The 18999-nt window shown below is 48.2% G+C and overlaps 1 long non-coding RNA gene across 2 annotated transcripts in view; it reads right to left on the bottom strand.

Moving 5' to 3' along the window:
- Positions 1–18999, bottom strand: part of LOC144785674 (uncharacterized) — a 157506-nt gene that overhangs the window by 33028 nt on the left and 105479 nt on the right. The window lies entirely within an intron of this gene.

The following is an 18999-nucleotide window of genomic DNA, read 5'->3' as shown; positions in this document are numbered from 1 at the left end:
TTTGTGGCTGTCAGATAACAGATGCAGCAGAGCCTTCTGAAAGTGATGACGAGTTTACTTTAATTTTGAAGCCCTGCTCAAGTTCTGACATTGGAGAGTTGTGTATGCCAGTGCAGACAGAGGTGGTAGCCTTAAGACATTGATGCGTTTCAGATTGGAAACAAAACAGAAGATGGCTATAGTCATGTAGGTTTCACTTGTTATGGAGGGACTGTTAGAGGCTACATTATTGTACTATTCTCCATCTCCATCCAATGTATGGCAAGATGGAAATGTATTTAGGGTGAGTCAGGAAGATCGAGCAGGACTGTGAGGAGTGGAGTGCACAGTTAAATGCACAGATGTGCAACTCCAATAGGTAATTAAAAAAGTAAGAGAAAGGATGGTGTTGGTTTTGAAGTTTGAACCAGAAAGACAGATACACACAAAGAAAGGAAGGGAGAATGTAACAATTTAAAAGCCTAGTTGTCAGGGAAGAGGAGCTCATCCTCAAACCCTGGTGTTTCTTCTGACAGAAGTAGGTCATGTAACCCACTAGTTATGTCTTCCGACTCGCTCTCCTCTTCAAGCTGTGATTCACGTATTTTGTAGTCTGGTGGTATGAAGTGCTGATTCATTTTGATCATGGTTAACCTCTCCACACTTTTGGGCGACAGAGTGGTCCTTTTCACAGTTACAATAGCACCAGCAGCACTGAAAACACGCTCACAAGAGACACTTGCAACAGGGCAAGCCAGATACTTTATTGCCAGCCTGCTGAGTTGTGGCCATTGGCTTCTTGTCCTATACCAATACGCCAATGGGTTTACTCCATGAACACCTCTGTTGTGTCATCCAGATAGGCCTGGATCAACCGCTCATTGTTCAGTGGTGCTCCGGTTTACTCGACCTCTTTTGGCTTTGCGACAGCAACGGACTTACTCATCCCTTTCTGTAGAAACCAAGCAGCTATTTTTTTGGTTGTGTCTGATGAATCAGATCCTGTTGGTGCTGTTGGTGGTATTGGTAGTGTTGGTGACTGATGGGAAGCAAACACACTGCTCTCATGCTGTGAAAAAGAACTTGACTCTGTAGGATGCCCAGTAGTACTTGCACTGTCCTGGGCTGGCACAGGCAGGCTTCTAATTGAGAGCCGTTAGTTTTCTAAATCAGTGGCTTCCTCTGCTATTACAGTTTTGTACTTGGCAACATCCCCTTTTGAAAAAGGAATTACTGCATTAATGTTCACAAATAATTTGTACCGTGGATCCAAAATTGTGGCAGTAATGTAATGTTGATGTGACACAATCTTATTTTGAATCCTTGTATTCTCAGATAAGCGGCCGGCTAAGGCCTTCACCAAATAACATGCTTAAAGTTTTCCTTCAACACCTTCGTATGTTTCAGACACCTCCTTCAGCTCTTGCTCTAGCATGTACAACCATGGGATAGCTTGGCCCATAGTACAGCCCTCCCTGCTGACTGCACTTGTGAAGCGCTCAAAAGAAAGTAGCATCTCTGTCAGGCATTTAATGAGGTCCCATTGCCACATCTCAACGGTCATGGCTTTAATACCAGTAGAATCCCCTGATCTTCTTGTCATTGTCATGACATAAGCATTAAGTGGTATGTACTACTTAAACAGCCGATCAAGCATGTAATAAGTAGAGTTCCAATGTGTTGGGACCTCTTGGATGAGTGCTTTGACTGTCATTTTTTACTCTCGTTGAATGACCCGTAGCTGCTTCCGGGCTTTAAAAGAATGGTTGAAATGCGTGCAGATTCCTCTGCAAATGGTCAGTAAGTTGCTGACTTTGCTTTTATTTTTCAGAAAGTCTTGAACTACAATGTTAATGCAGTCTGCCAAACATGGGACCCTGAAATAGCGACCATCTTGCATGGCCTTAACTACATTACTGCCATTGTCGGTGGCAACAAAACCAATGTTAAGGCCTCTTGGTCGCAGCCATTCAAAGACCTTGCTGTTAAACTCATCCAAAATGCTTGCAGCAGTATGCGATTTCTCCATAGCAAACATAGCCACAGTAGCATGTCTGCGAGTATCATTAAAAATCTCAGCAGTGTCAATGCCTGCAGATATCTTGGCTTTAACACCTGAAAAAGAGAGCCAGTGTGCAGTGATGCACATGTAATCAGTGGCTTGGCAACTGGTCCACATGTCTGTTGTCAGGTGGATACTATGCACAGCACTCTGCTGCAAGGCTTTTCCAAGCAAATCCAGCACGTCGTGGTGTAGTGCTGGAACAGCAACTCTGGCAAAATAGTAGCGGCTGGGAACATTCCATTTTGGGCAGAGTGTTGTCACAAGTACCAGGAAACCCACCCCTTCAACAAAAGAAAAAGGTAGAAGGTCCAGTGCTAACATTTTAGCAAGCTTAGCTTTGTACAATCGTGCTATTGAGTGGTTGCGCTCGTACTTTCCCTCCTGCCTAAACATGCTAACAATGGTACGCTGCTTGGTATTTCTTTCAGTTATGCCCGATGCAGTACTTCGCGTCGCAGACTTCGCACCCGTACTCCTTGGTGTCTCCGGGTTACTCTTACTCTGGTGCCACTGAGATGTTGCTGATGCGGAGGATGTGGGCTCTACCACTGCAGTGCTGGGGACAGGGGTACTTTGTGTACAACTACCAGATAAAATGTCTCCCTCTTCTTCCTGTTTGACCGTGTGTGGACCTTTTACTACTTCTTCACCAACATTAATGGTTTCTGCTTTTATGCTACGTAGGTGGTCCTCCCACTTGATTGCGTGGTGTTTTTTCAAATGGGTCATTTGGCCTCCGGTACCATAGTTTGTACCAAGCTTACCAAGACTAACAGAGGAATGACAAATGGAGCATATAGCAATGTTGTCCTCATTTGCGCTAACTGTAAAGAAGTCCCACACTGGGGAGCTTAACTTTTGTCTCCTGCTAGAGGTGCCACTTCCAATGCCGGATGAACTGGAGGTTGTGTGTTCAATTTCACTATGTGGCTGCGCAGTAGTACCACTACCTACTTCTGCTGAGGTGGAACCTGTGCTAGATGTAGGACGCTGCCGGCCCTGTGCAAATGTAAAAATGGAAGCTGGAGGTAGTTTTGGGGTGGCCTGTGTTGGAGGTATGCGTGCTACATCCCTACTAGTCGCAGCCATTCTCGCTAGAGTTAAAATGTTGGTCTCCATGTCCTCAGGCCCAGGAGTAATGCTTGTGATGACTGGGTCTGACTCGTCATCACCATCATTATCCGGCTGTTCAACATCGCACTCCATAAGTGTAAGGCTTCCTGGAACCTTCCTTTTCCCTAGCCTGGTCTTCTTGGGATGTCTCTCCTTCTCATGCTCAGATTGTTGTGGCTCTGAGATCAAGATCATCAGAAGGGATGCTTGGTGAAGAACTCAATGGACTAACCCTCCTTTTCCTTTGTGGGGATTTGGAAAACAATAGATCTCCTGCATGAGGTGCTTCCTCTTCTTCTTGCTCTGCATCAGGCTCAATTTCCTGAACTGCCCCGACTTCGGGAGGAACAACAACTACTATTGCGGGTGGTGGTTGTTGAACAACAACAACTATTGCAGGCGGTGGTTGTGGTTGTTGTTTTCGAGGAACATCTACTATTGAGGGCGGTGGTTGTGGAACAGCTACTATTGCAGGCGGTGGTTGTGGTTGTTCTTTTCGTTGAGCATCTACTATTGCGGGCGGTGGTTGTTGAACAACTACTATTGCAGGCGATGGCTCAGGTTGAACATCTACTATTGCGGGCGGTGGTTGTTGTTCACCACTTTTCTGCTGTGTTCCATCTTGCATGGATTGTGTACTACTTTGAGATAGCGCTAAGTTTAGGTCAGGCTCAGTATCACTGCTTTCCACCATTAGGCTGGCTACCTCTTCCCCACTCATCTGCTTGGGCCTGGGTTGGTGGCTTGGGCCCACTGATGCGGAGGTGCTGGCCCCAGCTTGGACCCCGGTCACCGCTGCTGCAGGCGTACTTTTTTTTCCCAAAGAAGGTTTTTGGGTCAACACCAGAAGTGTCACTTCCTTCTTCTGTTCTTCCTTCTTCTCAGCAACTTTCTTGGTCTTGGAGGACCTGGCACCTGCTTTCTTTTGGCCCATCTTCTTCAGATGTCAGCAGCAGCACTCAGTTGCACAAGTTGCTGAGAATGATGTCTGGTCAGGTGAGTCACACCACACGTGACGTAGTACAGAAGGACGTCCGCCTGGCAGTAGAACAGGCGATGAATGATGACAGACACCTCCTCTTCAGTCTTTTGTGCACCTACAAGCAAAGAAGGCATAATAACAGCAGTCAAATGTGTTTTTTTTCTAGCTTTAATTTTAATTACTACTAGAAGTATTAGTAGAAGTGGAAATTGTTTATCCTTAATTTGTGCATCATTTCGGATGGATGCAGCATCAGTGACCTGCAGCAGATAGCAATGGGGATGTGAACAGTAGTAAGCCAACAGGAACAATGGTAAGACACAGGCCAATTTGTCAAAAACAAAATAGCACACTACCACCACAGCTCCCAGCCACATGGGCACATATCACAGGTACATGGATAAAGGCCAGAAAACAATAAACTCAAGCAGGCCTATATACCTATATGTCCAGAAAAAGGAGGATGCCTGTTACACATCACAGCTTAATGCACAAAAAAGAAAATCCCCATGGCTAAAAGGTTTGAAAGTTACACAGCAACAACACCAACAACAAAGGCATTTACAGTTTTTTACACATACCCAAACAGTTAACTACACCCCAAACACCACATTTGGAAATTCAATGTATTGCCATCCACGCCCTAAATGATGTTAAATTCAACAGACAAAATGGAAACCGCTACATCAAGCAACCCCGCTGACTACCTCTGGGACTCTAGGCCTACTGGCAGAAGAAATCACAAGTTTGTAGGCCTGCGACAAAACTAAAGCACGATGGAAGGTCACAAAAAATGGCCGCCCCCACATGGCCTGGCCATCCCCAACAACATGAAAAGAAATAGAAGACAGACAATACATGCCTACGGCAAAAGGACAATGCTTGGCTTCACAAAATGGCCGCCCGACCACCCACATGGTCAGGCCGCCCTCAAACAACAAAGTACATAGAGGAGCGAAACAGTAAGTGGTCCATGCTCCAAAAACTACAACCAAATGACAACCTGAGGAGTTTCTTTAGCAAAGTGAACAGCATCAACATTTTCGAGAAGGTTTTATGCAACTCGAGACATATTGCGCGCGAGATTGCAAAATCGACGTGTTCGGCAGCGCGAATTGTACAAAACTTCGTTATCGCGTGCCCGAGCACGCACATTGAGCGCGCGAAGAAAACAAAAACTGTAAGGTCGCGTTGTCGCCCTGTGCAAAGTTACCAAAACTACGCGAGCTGAATTCTAGGGTTACCTAGTGCGCAGAAAAAGCCATATTATTCAACACACACCCAAAACCTGCAATTCAACACCAAAAACACATTTTGCTAATCAATCCACAGCCATCCATGACCTACATGATGTTACACTTACAACTTAAACACCACAATAACAGTTGAACAACTTTCATGCACCCATGATGATAACTCTAGTAGTACCCTTGGGCCTACTGGCAGAGTAGGCCACAAGCTTGGAGGCCTATGGCAAAAACACAGTGGCTTAAAACATAAAATGGCCACCACCACCTGGCCAAGCCACCCACAGAAAGTAAATGAACTCAAGCAGGCCTACACTAACTACATGAACTACTAGGGTTACCTAATTTTACTAAATAAAAATTAAATTCCACTACAACAGAGTTTGCAATTGAATCCAATGCCATCCATGATGTTTTAAAGACACCACAGAAACATGGTTGGACCCTTGGGTACCTCTAGGCCTACTGGATGAAATTTCAAAGACATATTACTTGGCCCCTTATGAAAGTACAGGCCTCCCTCAATAATAATTGTTAAGAAAGATTGAGAAGCACAGAAAACTGTAGTTAAAAAAACCAAACCAAACAAACATTTACAGTACACCAATTCTCAATTCTCAAACTTTCTTGTAAAAGAAAAGTTCAAATCCAAAATTCCTCAATAAATCCAATCAAATGCTATGATGCAGCAGACATACACAAAGAGTGATCCTTCCAGCTCCAAATCCAAATGAAAGTGAACACGACATGGACAAAGCACTGGGAGGAGCCTAGTGGACAGGAAGAGGAAGTTGGAGACTCAGGGGCACTTCCTTTCTCTTGAAAAAAAGAGTTGAAACGAAAAGAGGACTCCTTGCCCAAAAAAATACAGCCAAATCACAATCTGAGGGTTTCTCCTGAGCAAAATGATCATTTTTTAGAAGGTTTTAACATTCTCGAGAGATATTATGTGCCAGATTGCAGTTTCTGTGCGTTCAGAAACGCGATCTTACCAACATGGCGCTGCAAGGAAGATCACGGGTCCCAATGACGTGTTCAGCGTCCGAATGACGTTATTGCGTTCTCACAGTCGCATGGGATTGTGCGGCCGGATTCCAAACATCGTAGCGAACGCGACCGGGAGACAAAAGCGAGAAAGCGAACGCAGAACCACGGTAAGTCATTACCGCGCACGCGAGAATTCTATTGAGCGCGCGAGGAAGAAAAACTACTACGCTACGCTGTAGCTTGCGAAGTAGTCGACAACTTTGCGCTCTCTGCAAAGTGCGAAGTTGCCGAAAATTCCCAAACTCCGCGAGCGGAGCGTAGTTCTCCGCCCAGGGTTAGTCTGATGTCTCTGCCCAGCACACTGAAAGAAGAGAAGGAAGACTGTCAACAAAGTGCTCCAGGACTGTACTTGCCATCCACAATGCCGGCTCCACCTCCTGTCTGATGTTCCTGCAATGTAAAAGAAAAGGAGAAGTCTGGTAAACAGAGTGCTTCAGAACTGGTTTGGACTGGGCACAGGCCCCTCTCCCCATAGAGAACAAAGGGTTTTGGGGTATAAGTATTGGGACCCTGATCCCATGAAATTAGATCACATCTACACTCACAAGACTAAGCATGGGCGTAAAATCTGTTCCGTTCGCGGAATTTGCGGATTTTCTGCAATTTCGCGGTCTGCGAATCTCCCGAAATTGCAGAAAAATCAACGAAATCGCGAGCGGGACGGATTTTCAAAAACTGAAGTACTTGAAGCACTGATAGGGTTACAGCAGGTGCCCAAGTTGAAGCTAATTTCTTTGTAACCATTTGGTTACAAAGAAATTAACTTCAACTTGGGCACCTGCTGTAACCCTGTAAGTGCTTCCTGAGCGGCGCCCCCATAGTTCGTTGCCGAATTGCAACTATTCTCTGACCCTGCTCTGACCCTCGAAGCAGGGTCAGAATATAGTTGCAAGTATGGTACAATGCTTCAGGCTGCCATAAAAAATTAAACCACAACAGGAAGCACTTACAGATAAGGAAGCAGGTGCCGGACTTGAAGCTCAAATTCAGTAACACATTAACCAGCCCCCGGTTGAGGCTGGGCATGTGTGCTTTCTCCCCATAATCTTCAGTGGTGAACCAGAGGGTGCAGTGGTGAACCAGAGGGTGGCAGTGATGAGACAGAGGGTGGCATTGGTGAACCAGAGGGTGACAGTGATGAACCAGAGGGTGGCAGTGGTGACCCAGAGGTTGGCAGTGTTGAACCAGAGGGTGGCAGTGGTGAACCAGAGGGTGGCAGTGATGAGCAAGAGGGTGGCAGGGGTGAACCAGAGGGTGGCAGGGGTGAACCAGAGGGTGGCAGTGGTGAACCAGAGGGTGGCAGTGGTGAACCAGAGGGTGGCAGTGTTGAACCAGAGGGTGTTGTGATGAACCAGAGGGTGGCAGTGATGAAACAGAGGGTGACAGTGATGAACCAGAGGGTGGCAGTGGTGAACCAGAGGATGGCAGTGATGAACTAGAGGGTGCTCTGATGAACCAGAGGGTGACAGTGGTGAACACATTAACCAGCCCCCGGTTGAGGCTGGGCATGTGTGCTTTCTCCCCATAATCTTCAGTGGTGAACCAGAGGGTGCAGTTGTGAACCAGAGGGTGGCAGTGATGAACCAGAGGGTGGCAGGGGTGAACCAGAGGGTGGCAGGGGTGAACCAGAGGGTGGCATTGGTGAACCAGAGGGTGACAGTGATGAACCAGAGGGTGGCAGTGGTGACCCAGAGGTTGGCAGTGTTGAACCAGAGGGTGGCAGTGGTGAACCAGAGGGTGGCAGTGATGAGCAAGAGGGTGGCAGGGGTGAACCAGAGGGTGGCAGGGGTGAACCAGAGGGTGGCAGTGGTGAACCGGAGGGTGGCAGTGGTGAACCAGAGGGTGGCAGTGTTGAACCAGAGGGTGTTGTGATGAACCAGAGGGTGGCAGTGATGAAACAGAGGGTGACAGTGATGAACCAGAGGGTGGCAGTGGTGAACCAGAGGGTGGCAGTGATGAACTAGAGGGTGCTCTGATGAACCAGAGGGTGACAGTGGTGAACCTGAGGGTGACAGTGGTGAACCAGGGGGTGCTGTGATGTACCAGAGGGTGGCAGTGGTGAACCAGAGGGTGGCAGTGGTGAACCAGAGGGTGGCAGTGGTGAACCAGAGGGTGCTGTGATGAACCAGAGGGTGGCAGTGGTGTACCAGAGGGTGCTGTGATGAACCAGAGGGTGGCAGTGGTGAACCAGAGGGTGACAGTGGTGAACCAGAGGGTGACAGTCGTGAACCAGAGGGTGCTGTGATGAACCAGAGGGTGGCAGTGGTGAACCAAAGGGTGACAGTGGTGAACCTGAGGGTGCTGTGATGAACCAGAGGGTGGCAGTGGTGAACCAGAGGGTGGCAGTGGTGAACCAGAGGGTGGCAGTGGTTAACCAGAGGGTGGCAGTGATGAAACAGAGGGCGGCAGGGGTGAAGCAGAGGTTGGCAGTGGTGAACCAGAGGGTGGCAGTGGTGAACCAGAGGGTGGCAGTGATGAACCAGAGGGTGGCAGTGATGAACCAGAGGGTGACAGTGGTGAACCAGAGGGTGACAGTGGTGAACCAGAGGGTGCTGTGATGAACCAGGGGGTGGCAGTGATGAAACAGAGGGTGACAATGATGAACCAGAGGGTTGCAGTGGTGAAGCAGAGGGTGGCAGTGATGAACCAGAGGGTGCTCTGATGAACCAGAGGGTGACAGTGGTGAACCTGAGGGTGACAGTGGTGAACCAGAGGGTGCTGTGATGAACCAGAGGGTGGCAGTGGTGAACCAGAGGGTGGCAGTGGTGAACCAGAGGGTGCTGTGATGAACCAGAGGGTGGCAGTGGTGAACCAGAGGGTGCTGTGATAAACCAGAGGGTGGCAGTGGTGTACCAGAGGATGGCAGTGGTGAACCAGAGGGTGGCAGTGATGAATCAGAGGGTGGCAGTGATGAACGAGAGGGTGGCAGTGATGAACCAGAGGGTGCTGTGATGAACCAGAGGGTGACAGTGGTGAACCGGAGGGTGCTGTGATGAACCAGAGGGTGGCAGTGGTGAACCAGAGGGTGGCAGTGGTGAACCAGAGGGTGGCAGTAATGAACCAGAGGGTGGCAGGGGTGAACCATAGGGTCACAGTGGTGAACCAGAGGGTGCGGTGAGGAACCAGAGGGTGCTGTGATTAATCAGCCCTAAAAAATTGTGAGCAAGGTCGAGGCCGGGCAAGTGTCCTTCATCCCCATATCTGCCGCCGAAAATGAGCTGTAACCTTGAGGCGGTCTCTGCATCCATGAGTTTCCCGAGCGCCACCCCCCAAAAGGCTCCGAAGTCCTTTGAGTAATCTATCCATCATAGTGGGGGAAGGACAGGAATACATTTCATAGCGCTAGTTTGTGTGGTGGGGCCAAACTGACGGGGCTTCAATGCGAGTTGACATGCCTCTTGTTTATAAAGGGTCAGAGACCGAGCAGAGCAGCAGATAAGGAGAAAGCAGGCTCCTGGTCACAGGAACTAAACGGGGATGGCGCTCGTGAAACTCATAGATGCAGAGACCTCCTCAAGGTTACAGCTCATTTTCGGCGGCAGATATGGGGATAAAGGACACTTGGCCAGCCTCGACCTTGCTCACAATTTTTTAAGGCTGATTAATACTTTACTGAATTTGAGCTTCAACTCAGGCACCTGCTTAATTTGTATCTGTAAGTGCTTCCTGTTGAGGTTACATTTTTGTGACAGGAGCATTGTGCCGGAATGAATCCTGCCCTGCGTATTTGCCCATGAAGATGCCACCGTTTTGTACAATACCTCTACTCAACTGGAGTGCTTTCTACTGGCTAATCAGCAGGTGCTCCCTCGTTGGGTAAATGTATAGTGCTTTTACTACACTGCAGCTGCGTAAAGGGCCAGAAGATGTGTCTCCAGTGACCATGTGTGCCTGTAACAGACTGCATGTTTGTTACAGGCACACATGGTCACTGGAGACACATCTTCTGGCCCTTTACGCAGCTGCAGTGTAGTAAAAGCACTATACATTTACCCAACGAGGGAGAACTTACTGGATTAGCCAGTAGAAAGTACTCCAGTGCAAATCGCAAAGCAATTCCGATTTCGCGGGAAAATCTGCGAATTCGTAGGTTTATTTGCGATTTCGTGCGAATTCGCAAATTTCACCCATACGTACACAAGATGAAACCTCTGCTGAGGAGAGGAACCTGAAGAAACTGAGGAGAGACTATTCCCAAGCTGAAGTGCTGCTTGGGGGATTGGCCTACAGTGGTTGCCTGACTGCCAAAGAGAGGAGAAAGTACTTTGTGGACTTTACATTCAACTTGTGCAAAGATCTCCATGGGCTTGGAATAGAGCTTGCCCCCTGACCGAAGTCCCAGGACCAGTGGACTTCACCAACCTTTGTGGATTGCTGCTGGAAACGCTGTTTCAGTGGCTACGGAGGCAGGGAGCTCTGACCGACTCTCATGACCGGCCCGGTGTTCTGTAAGCACTGCATCAAGCAACGTCCACCTCGAACAATGGAAGCTCTAAGCTCACCGACTCCGTCCTGACACTGTCACCGAGCCGTTGCCTGCACCGCGACTGGAAGAACACCGCAACCGTAAAGTGCATATGCTCTCCCGATTGTAAATTGATGTATGAATTAGTGACTTCATCATTGACTATTTGGTTTACTTGTCAGACCCTAGTACAGTGCACTGAGTGTGCCCCAGGCCTGTAAATCCAAATGCTCTTAGTGGGCTTGCAGCACTGGTTGTGCCACCCACGGAAGCGGCCTTGCAAAACGTCTCTAAGGTCTGCCATTGCAGAACCTGCGTGCAGTCTGGAACTGTCATGCTGACTGGGCAAGTGCACCCACTTGCTAGTCCCTAAACCTTCCCTTTTCTTCATTTTAGTCACCCCTATGGTAGGCCCAAGGGCAGGTTGCATTGTAAATATAAGGTAGGACAAGCCCTGATGTTTGTGGCATTTCCTAATAGTGAATTACAGCCATTTTCATTTTTTAACTATTGCAAGGTTACCTGTTCTCCATAGGCCAGAATGGGCAGTTCGAATTTATGCATTTTATAATCCTATCGACTCAGAGAACATGCTAGATATTTGAGTTTAGAATGCCTGGTCTCAGAATAATAAAATACATCTTTTAGTAACGTTTATTTTAGTATTCTGTGTTTGCAAATACCACTTTTAGAAAGTAGGTATTTGCTTGTCTAACAATCCAAAGCCTGCCTCTTCTAGGTTGTGTATTCCTTTGTCTGATTTTGCAAGTGACAGGGCTGGGGGATTCCAAGAGGCAGGATGGGTCAGCCCAGTGGTGAATAGAGAGATCTGCATCTAGATGGGAGGGAGGAGTTGCACCTGATCCTTAAAAAGGGCTGTGCCTGCCTTCCACAATGCTGGCTCCAATTCCTGTGGTGCGTTTGATGTCTCTGCCCTGCACACTGAAAGAATAGAAGGAAGACTGTCAACAAAGTGCTCCAGGACTGTACTTGCCTTCCACAATGCCGGCTTCACCTCCTGTGGGGCGTCTGCTGTTCCTGCCCTGCACTGTGAAAGGATAGGAGAAGTCTGGCAAACAGAGGACTTCAGAACTGGTTTGGACTTTGCACAGGCCCCTCTCCCCTCGGTGAACAATGGATTTTAGGGGACAAGTATTGGGACCCTGATCCCATGAAATTAGATCACTTCTAGACTCACAAGACGAAACCTCTGCTGAGGAGAGGAACCTGAAGAAACTGAGGAGACTATTCCCAAGATGAAGTGATGCTTGGGGGATTGCCTGCAGTTGTTGCCTGATTGCCAAAGAGAGGAAAAGAACTTTGTGGACTTTACTTTCAACTTGTGCAAAGATCTCCAAGGGCTTGGAAGATAGCTTGCCCTCTGACCGAAGTCCCAGGACCAGTGGACTTCACCAACCCTTGTGGATTGCTGCTGGAAACGCTGTTTCAGTGGCTATGGAGGCAGGGAGCTGTGACCGACTCTAATGACCGGCCCGGTGTCCTGTAGGCACTGCATCAAGAAACGTCCACCTCGAACAATGCAAGCTCTGAGCTCACCGACTCCGTCCTGACGCTGTCACCTAGCTGTTGCCTGCACCGCGACTGGAAGAACACCGCAACGTGCAACGCCTTGCTACACCAACTCGTACTGGTCTGACTGACGCGGTCACTGCTGCTGACTTTGAGTCCTGTGTTTGCACCGGAGTTAGGCACTGCCTTACATGCTTCCCGACGCACCGCCCAACTCACACCGTTGTCCGGACTGATCGATACCAGCTCCCAAACTTCAGCTCGGTCGCCACACTGCAAGCTTGAAGCACCACAACAAAGCACTGTCTCGCCCTGCAACGCACTCCTGGGATCCACTGACTCTGTCAATGGGCCGCTGCCTGCACCGCATCGAGGGAAAACGCGCCCTGCAACGCTTTCTTTTCTGCACCGCGACGAACACCGGAACCGGCTCGCACGTCCGTGCCGGCCGCATCAAGTAAAAGGTACTGTGACTGAGTCTGTCAACATTTGAGTGGGCCCGGACCGCTGTGGTCCGCTGGATTTGTTAGACTCTGTGTTATTTCAGCAACACTGTAGCTGGACAAGGCTACCGATTGACACAGAACTGGGATTACGTCCTATTTAACCAGAACTCTTGAAATCGAATAGTACTGTGGATTCTTTTTGTCGTTTATTGGTCTTGTGGTAACTCTATATAAAATATACTTAATTTTGATATAAAATCTTGTGTGGTGTCCATTAGTAGTGTTGTCACTGCGTTACTGTATGTGGTCACAAATGCTTAACTTACAACGCCTCTGAGATAAAGCCTTGCTGCTCGTGCCAAGCTACCAAGGGGGTGAGCAGGGGTTATTTTATGAGTGCACCCCCTTACCCTGACTAAAGGAGAGGGTCCCTATTTGTCACAAGTACCTACCTGTGCCAGCTAGAGACCCCCAATTCTAACATTGTTGGTCAGCGGATAGATTCTGGACCTGCATTTGTGACTCATGTACGGTGATTGGTGAACACTACTTAGTGAGTGCAGACCATAACACAACCACGTACTTCTGATACTTGTTTTTGCCAGGGATCTTCATTTTTGCAAAGTAATGCCTGGTTCAACCAGGATGGGAAAGGCAGCATCCATTGCATCTGTTGACTGTGATTGGGAGGAAGAAAAACAAGAATGCTACACCACCAGCCAGCTCAGGAGCTTTTGCAAAACGTTTAAAATTTCCGTGACCAGACTCTCGAGAAGGGAGTAGTTCCAAAAGGTGCTGAGGGCCTGGGTCGAGGCAAGGAATGCCCCTGGAAATGAGAATGAGGATGAGGATGCAGAGCAGCAGCTTGAAGGACTACTGGGTCCAGAAGGGAGGGGTGAAACCTCCCCGGTGGGTAGCAGTATTTCTGCAAGAGGACTGTCTCCAGAGGAGTTGGCAGACAGGAGAGAAAACAGGATGCTTGAAATGGAGATGACCAAGCTCCAGTTGAGTGTACAACTGGAGTTAGCGAATAGGAAATTGGCCATAGAGGAAAAGAGTATGCAAATGGAGCATGAGTTGATAATGAGGGAGCTTGATTTAGAGCTTGAAGGCTGGAGGCTCTGAGTGTCTCAGGCCAGCAACAAGAAATGTGTGTAGCTCAGAGATTGAGCCTTGCTGAGTTGGAGGTGGGGTCCAGCTCAGATGGTGGCAGCAAAGTTGAAATTTCTAGTGCTGAGGGAGTAGTACACACACCCAGGGATGAGCCACCTGACTTGGAGGGGGTTAACATACACCAGGTGGTTCAAGGACATGAGGAAGCTCCAGTAGTGCGCAGTGTTTCTGAGGGGAATAGGGTAACTGGCACAGTCGTTCACGGTCCTATTGGTGGGAGGGACACTCTACTGACTCTAGATGAGAGGTGCAGGGAGAGGGGTTCCCCCAAAGTTGAAGTCCTGGTATGTGAGTGTGAAGACCGCCCAGAAGAGTGTGGATTGTGTGACAGAGACAGTCAGATACTTTCTTGACAATCTCAGGAGAATGGTGTGGAGTACGTGTGAGGCACTGGATGGTGAGGTGAAGGATAGTTTGGTTAACCCCTGTAGGGGGCTGTGTGATCCAATTGTGGGAGAGCATATTGTAAGTCCTTGTCTTCCAGAGCTATGCCAACACCTGTTGGAGAGTGAGTTCTCTGACCCCAGGGAGCTCACATGGGAGGCAGACACTTTGGTGGATTCCAGAGGGTCTGAAGAAGCATTGGGGAGTGATTCCAACATGAGTGGCTCAGGTAACTTCCAGTCCCGTGTGATGGAAGAGGTTCATTGTAGCCCAGCTAGGTCCCGGTGTAGTGGGAGGAGTGTAGGGCCTCACGTCCTGTCTCAGAGGAGGAGGAGTGAGTGTGGGTTCTGTCCCAAGGCACCCGAAACCCAGTTTTAGGGCCTTGATGGTTTCTTAAGGGTACATCAGGTCGGGCCTAGGCTGTACTTGTAGGCCATTTGAGGAGGATCTTCCAGTGTCTATAGAACGTGGAGCCTCTGTAAGCAGAGCTCCAGTAGTTCTGGTGTCTGGCAGTGCCTCTCCAGATGGGAGGGGGCAGAAGTCCAGATGGAGGTGTGAGCGGGGGAAAGCGTCACCAGTGGAAGAACCAGTGGGTCAGGGGCCATCCAGAGGGTCTGCGTCACCAGTGAATGACCATGGTGACACCTCTTCTGTCCTGGGGGATCTTCACGCACTGTCAGAAAGGGGATGGGATATCTGCGCCAGACAGACTGTCACACAACACAGGATTTATGTGTTACCCTCAGGGGGGGCATGCGTGCTCCCAAAGAAGTCCTGGTGAGCCAGGCAAGTGTTCAGCTGCAGGGTTTGGTCCCCGAGTTGGGAAGCCAGGTACAGGGGTTACCTGACCTGGAGGGAGGGACATCTGTAATCAGTGTCCCTACCACTCTGTCTTCCTGGGTACAGCCAACTGGAAGGGGGTGCCGAGGGAGGGAGTCCTGGCCTCTGACCCCGGTGCAGCCGGAGGGTTTAGACCCTAGGTTGGAGAGCCAGGTTCAGGTGTTTTCTGACCTGGAGGGAGGGACAACTGTACACAGTGTGCTAATCGGTTGGTCTTATAGGTGAACCACTCCAGCTGGGAGGGTGCCGTGCTCTGAAAGGGGGTGCAGAGGGAGGGAGTCCTCGCCTCTGACCCCGGTGCAGCCGGAGGGTCTAGACCCTAGGTTGGAAGGCCATGTTCAGGGTGTCCCCCCTGACCTGGTAACCCAGTTGCCGGATAGAACCCCTGAACCGGTGGGCGAATTGTGCAGAACACCTGCTACAGGTACCCTGACAATTCTTGAAGGGGGTACCGCTCCAGGTGGGAGGGTACAAAGCCCAAAGGAGGAGGACCGGGTGTGGGAGAGCCCACCCCAGTCTCTGGTCCAGCCACTGGGTACAGGCCTGGGGCTTGTGGGTCAGAGCCAGGATGTCATACCTGAACTGACAGGAAGGAGAGTGGACAAAGGGTGCCAAGCACCTGGGGCTACTGCCCCCACTCTCTGATGCCACAGAGGTTTGAGGCTAAGCCCTGAGAAGCATAAGGACTGGGTGTCTTCCCTGACTACTGTCAGTGGCACTGTGACTTGCTGTCTGTCTGTTGGGACACAACTGTGAGCAAGTTAAGGTTAGATGCTGCACAGGTGGTGTCCACAGGTAAAGAGCAGGGTTCCCCATGGATTAGCTTGGTGGACCCTGAGAGTATGGACATAGGAATTGAAATGGGTTCAGATTGGCGTAGACCTGGAATATGTCCCAGCTGTTGTGGGCCAAGACCAGGTTCTATCGCCCAAAGCAGGGAAGCCCATCAAGGTAGTGATTGATCTATCCTGCGATTTGGCTGGAAGGGGGTTGTGTTGGACTTGGCCCTTTTTACCAGGTCATCCCTGAACTTTTTGCCTTCCTCCTATATTTTTTCTGACCTGTCGTTGTCTATTTTATGACTCTGGGCACTTTAACACTGCTGATCAGTGCTAAAGTGCATATGCTCTCCCTATTGTAAATTGATGTATGAATTAGTGACTTCATGATTGACTATTTGGTTTACTTGTCAGATCCTAGTTCAGTGCACTGAGTGTGCCCAGGGCGTGTAAATCCAAATGCTGCTAGTGGGCTTCCAGCACTGGTTGTGCCACCCACAGAAGTGACCTTGCAAAACGTCTCTAAGGTCTGCCATTGCAGAATCTGCGTGCAGTCTGGAACTGTCATGCTGACTGGGCAAGTGCACCCACTTGCTAGTCCCTAAACCTTCCCTTTTCTTCATTTTAGTCATCCTATGGTAGGCCCAAGGGCAGGGTGCATTGTAAATATAAGGTAGGACTAGCCCTGATGTGTGTGGCATGTCCTAATAGTGAATTACAGCAACTTTCATTTTTTAACTATTGAAAGGCTACCTGTTCTCCATAGGCCAGAATGAGCAGTTAGAATTGATACACTTTATAATCCTAACCGACTCAGAGAACATGCTAGAAATTCGAGTGTAGTATGCCTTGACGATGTGGGGGAAGATGGGGGCTGAGTGAGACGCTCAGTCGGAGCGCTCCTCACAAAAGACCTGGGACACAGATTACAAGGCGTAATTGTCGGCATAGTTGGAGCGGCGTATATGAATCATGAAATTGAGTAAATATTTCTAAAAGCGGAGTAACCAATACGGAGGAATGCGGAGAGAAGTGCCATAAGAAGACGGAATACGGAATACAAGCAGAAAAAAAAACCAACAATATCACGGACAGAGACTCTTAATTTCGTGGTTTTTAGCTTGCAACCTCAGCGTTTTGTTTCACGAGATTGGTTCAATGGTCAGTTACCTGTTTCGGGAAGAGTTGGTGGCGGAGCCCGTTGGAAATGCTGTGTCTTCGGCAGGGGTAAAGAGAAACGTCCCGGAATACAACGTGAGCCTCGTCGGCGTCTGGGCTGAAGCAGTGAAGGCGAAAGCGGCGCACAGGAGGGCGTGTGGAAGGCTGGGCTTCCTGTTCCGGGGTATCAGCGGTAGAGACAACAACAGCAGCAGTACAGGTAACGGCTGTAACGAGGGGGAGCAGAGAGTGGTTTCATGTGGTATTGAGACCCAAGAAAATTTTTGGAAAAACGTGTGGGCAAATGAAATAAACAGTCAGACTAAAAATCTAAGTCAGACTGAGGAGACAGGAGAGACAGGAGAGACAAGAGAGACAAGAGAGACGCAGGAAAAAGTGAAATTAAATATCAGCATAGCCATAAAACACCAAAAAAAAGCTGTGTTCAGCTTTAAGACTCACATGAATAAAAAGGTACAGGAGGAGGAGGGCAAACTTAGAGGGAAAGATCTGAGTAATGGAAAAGAAATAGAAGCCAAAACACGAATTCCCCAAAAGAGGGATGATACAAAGAAATCAGACATTTTGAAGGATAAAGAGGAGAAAAGTGAAGTGGCTGTGGCTTCAAACTATTGCCTTAGGAACAGAAACTTCCTTAAACAAGAACAATATCCTAAAAATATCACCCCCAGGGAAGTTAAAAGAAGGAAGACAAAAAAACCATCTCTAGAGTGTACAAAAAAGCTCTTAAAACTACCCGGAGATAAAGCTGATACAAGTCAAAAAATAAAAATTACTCCCTCCTTAAGAACTTTTTTTAAAGTTCAGGTACAAAAAATAAAAGAGGCTGAGGATATAAATTTATCCGTACCAGCACTGGATAAATTCGAAAAAAAAAGTTCATTACAGGAAGAAGAAGAAAATCACGTCTCACAAAAGGAGCCTCTCATCAACCCACAAAGCAAAATTCTGAACTCAAATCTCCCCTTAAACCTGGTAACTAAAGCTGGAGTAGAAATCAAAAAAATTGATACAACCAGACCTCAGACCGAACAGCAAGAAATGGCCGAAGGAGGTGCACCAACAACCAAGGCTACTTCAGTTACAACACAAGAAAATGGAGATTTAGAAGAAACTCTATTTAGTAACAATGAGGTAGTAGAGCAACAAGTAATCGAGAAGGAAGGACCAACGAGTCCTAAAAGTCCTAGGAGTCAGACCAATGATATTCTTGAGAAAATATGGAATGAAATGAGGGACAAATTCGCCATATCCGAGGCGAAACAAGACAAAATTCAAGAAGTATGTGAAAAATTGGATTGTAAACTAAACGCACTAGGGGAGAGAGTAACAGCTATAGAAGGAGAAGTGTCTAAATTGAACAGTAGGGTGGAAAGTAACAGAAAGGAAATCTACACGCTGAGTCAGGAGGGGAAATCCATAAACGAAAAAATGGAATCTCTTGAAAATCAGGCTAGAAAAAATAACATAAGAATTTTGAATGTTCCAGACAATAAAGAGGGTAGTGATATTAAGAAATTTATTGTGGAACTACTTGTGGAACATTTCCCGTGGTGTGAAGCAGAATCTTTAGATGAAGACATACAAAGAGTTCATAGAGACCCTTATGGAAAGCCCAAAGAAAGAAAGAACCCCAGAAAAATTCTTATAAATTTCAAGACGTACACGTTAAAGGAGAGAATCTTGGGCGAAGCCCTGAAAAAGGGAACTTTCAATAAAGACTCGTGGGCTTTTCGAATAAGATCAGATATGTCCAAAGCGTCTCAAGAC

This window comes from Lissotriton helveticus, chromosome 10, assembly GCF_964261635.1.
Source record: "Lissotriton helveticus chromosome 10, aLisHel1.1, whole genome shotgun sequence".
Taxonomy (NCBI): domain Eukaryota; kingdom Metazoa; phylum Chordata; class Amphibia; order Caudata; family Salamandridae; genus Lissotriton; species Lissotriton helveticus.
Note: the sequence above shows the minus strand (reverse complement) of the source record. Positions and strands in the feature narration are given on the sequence as shown.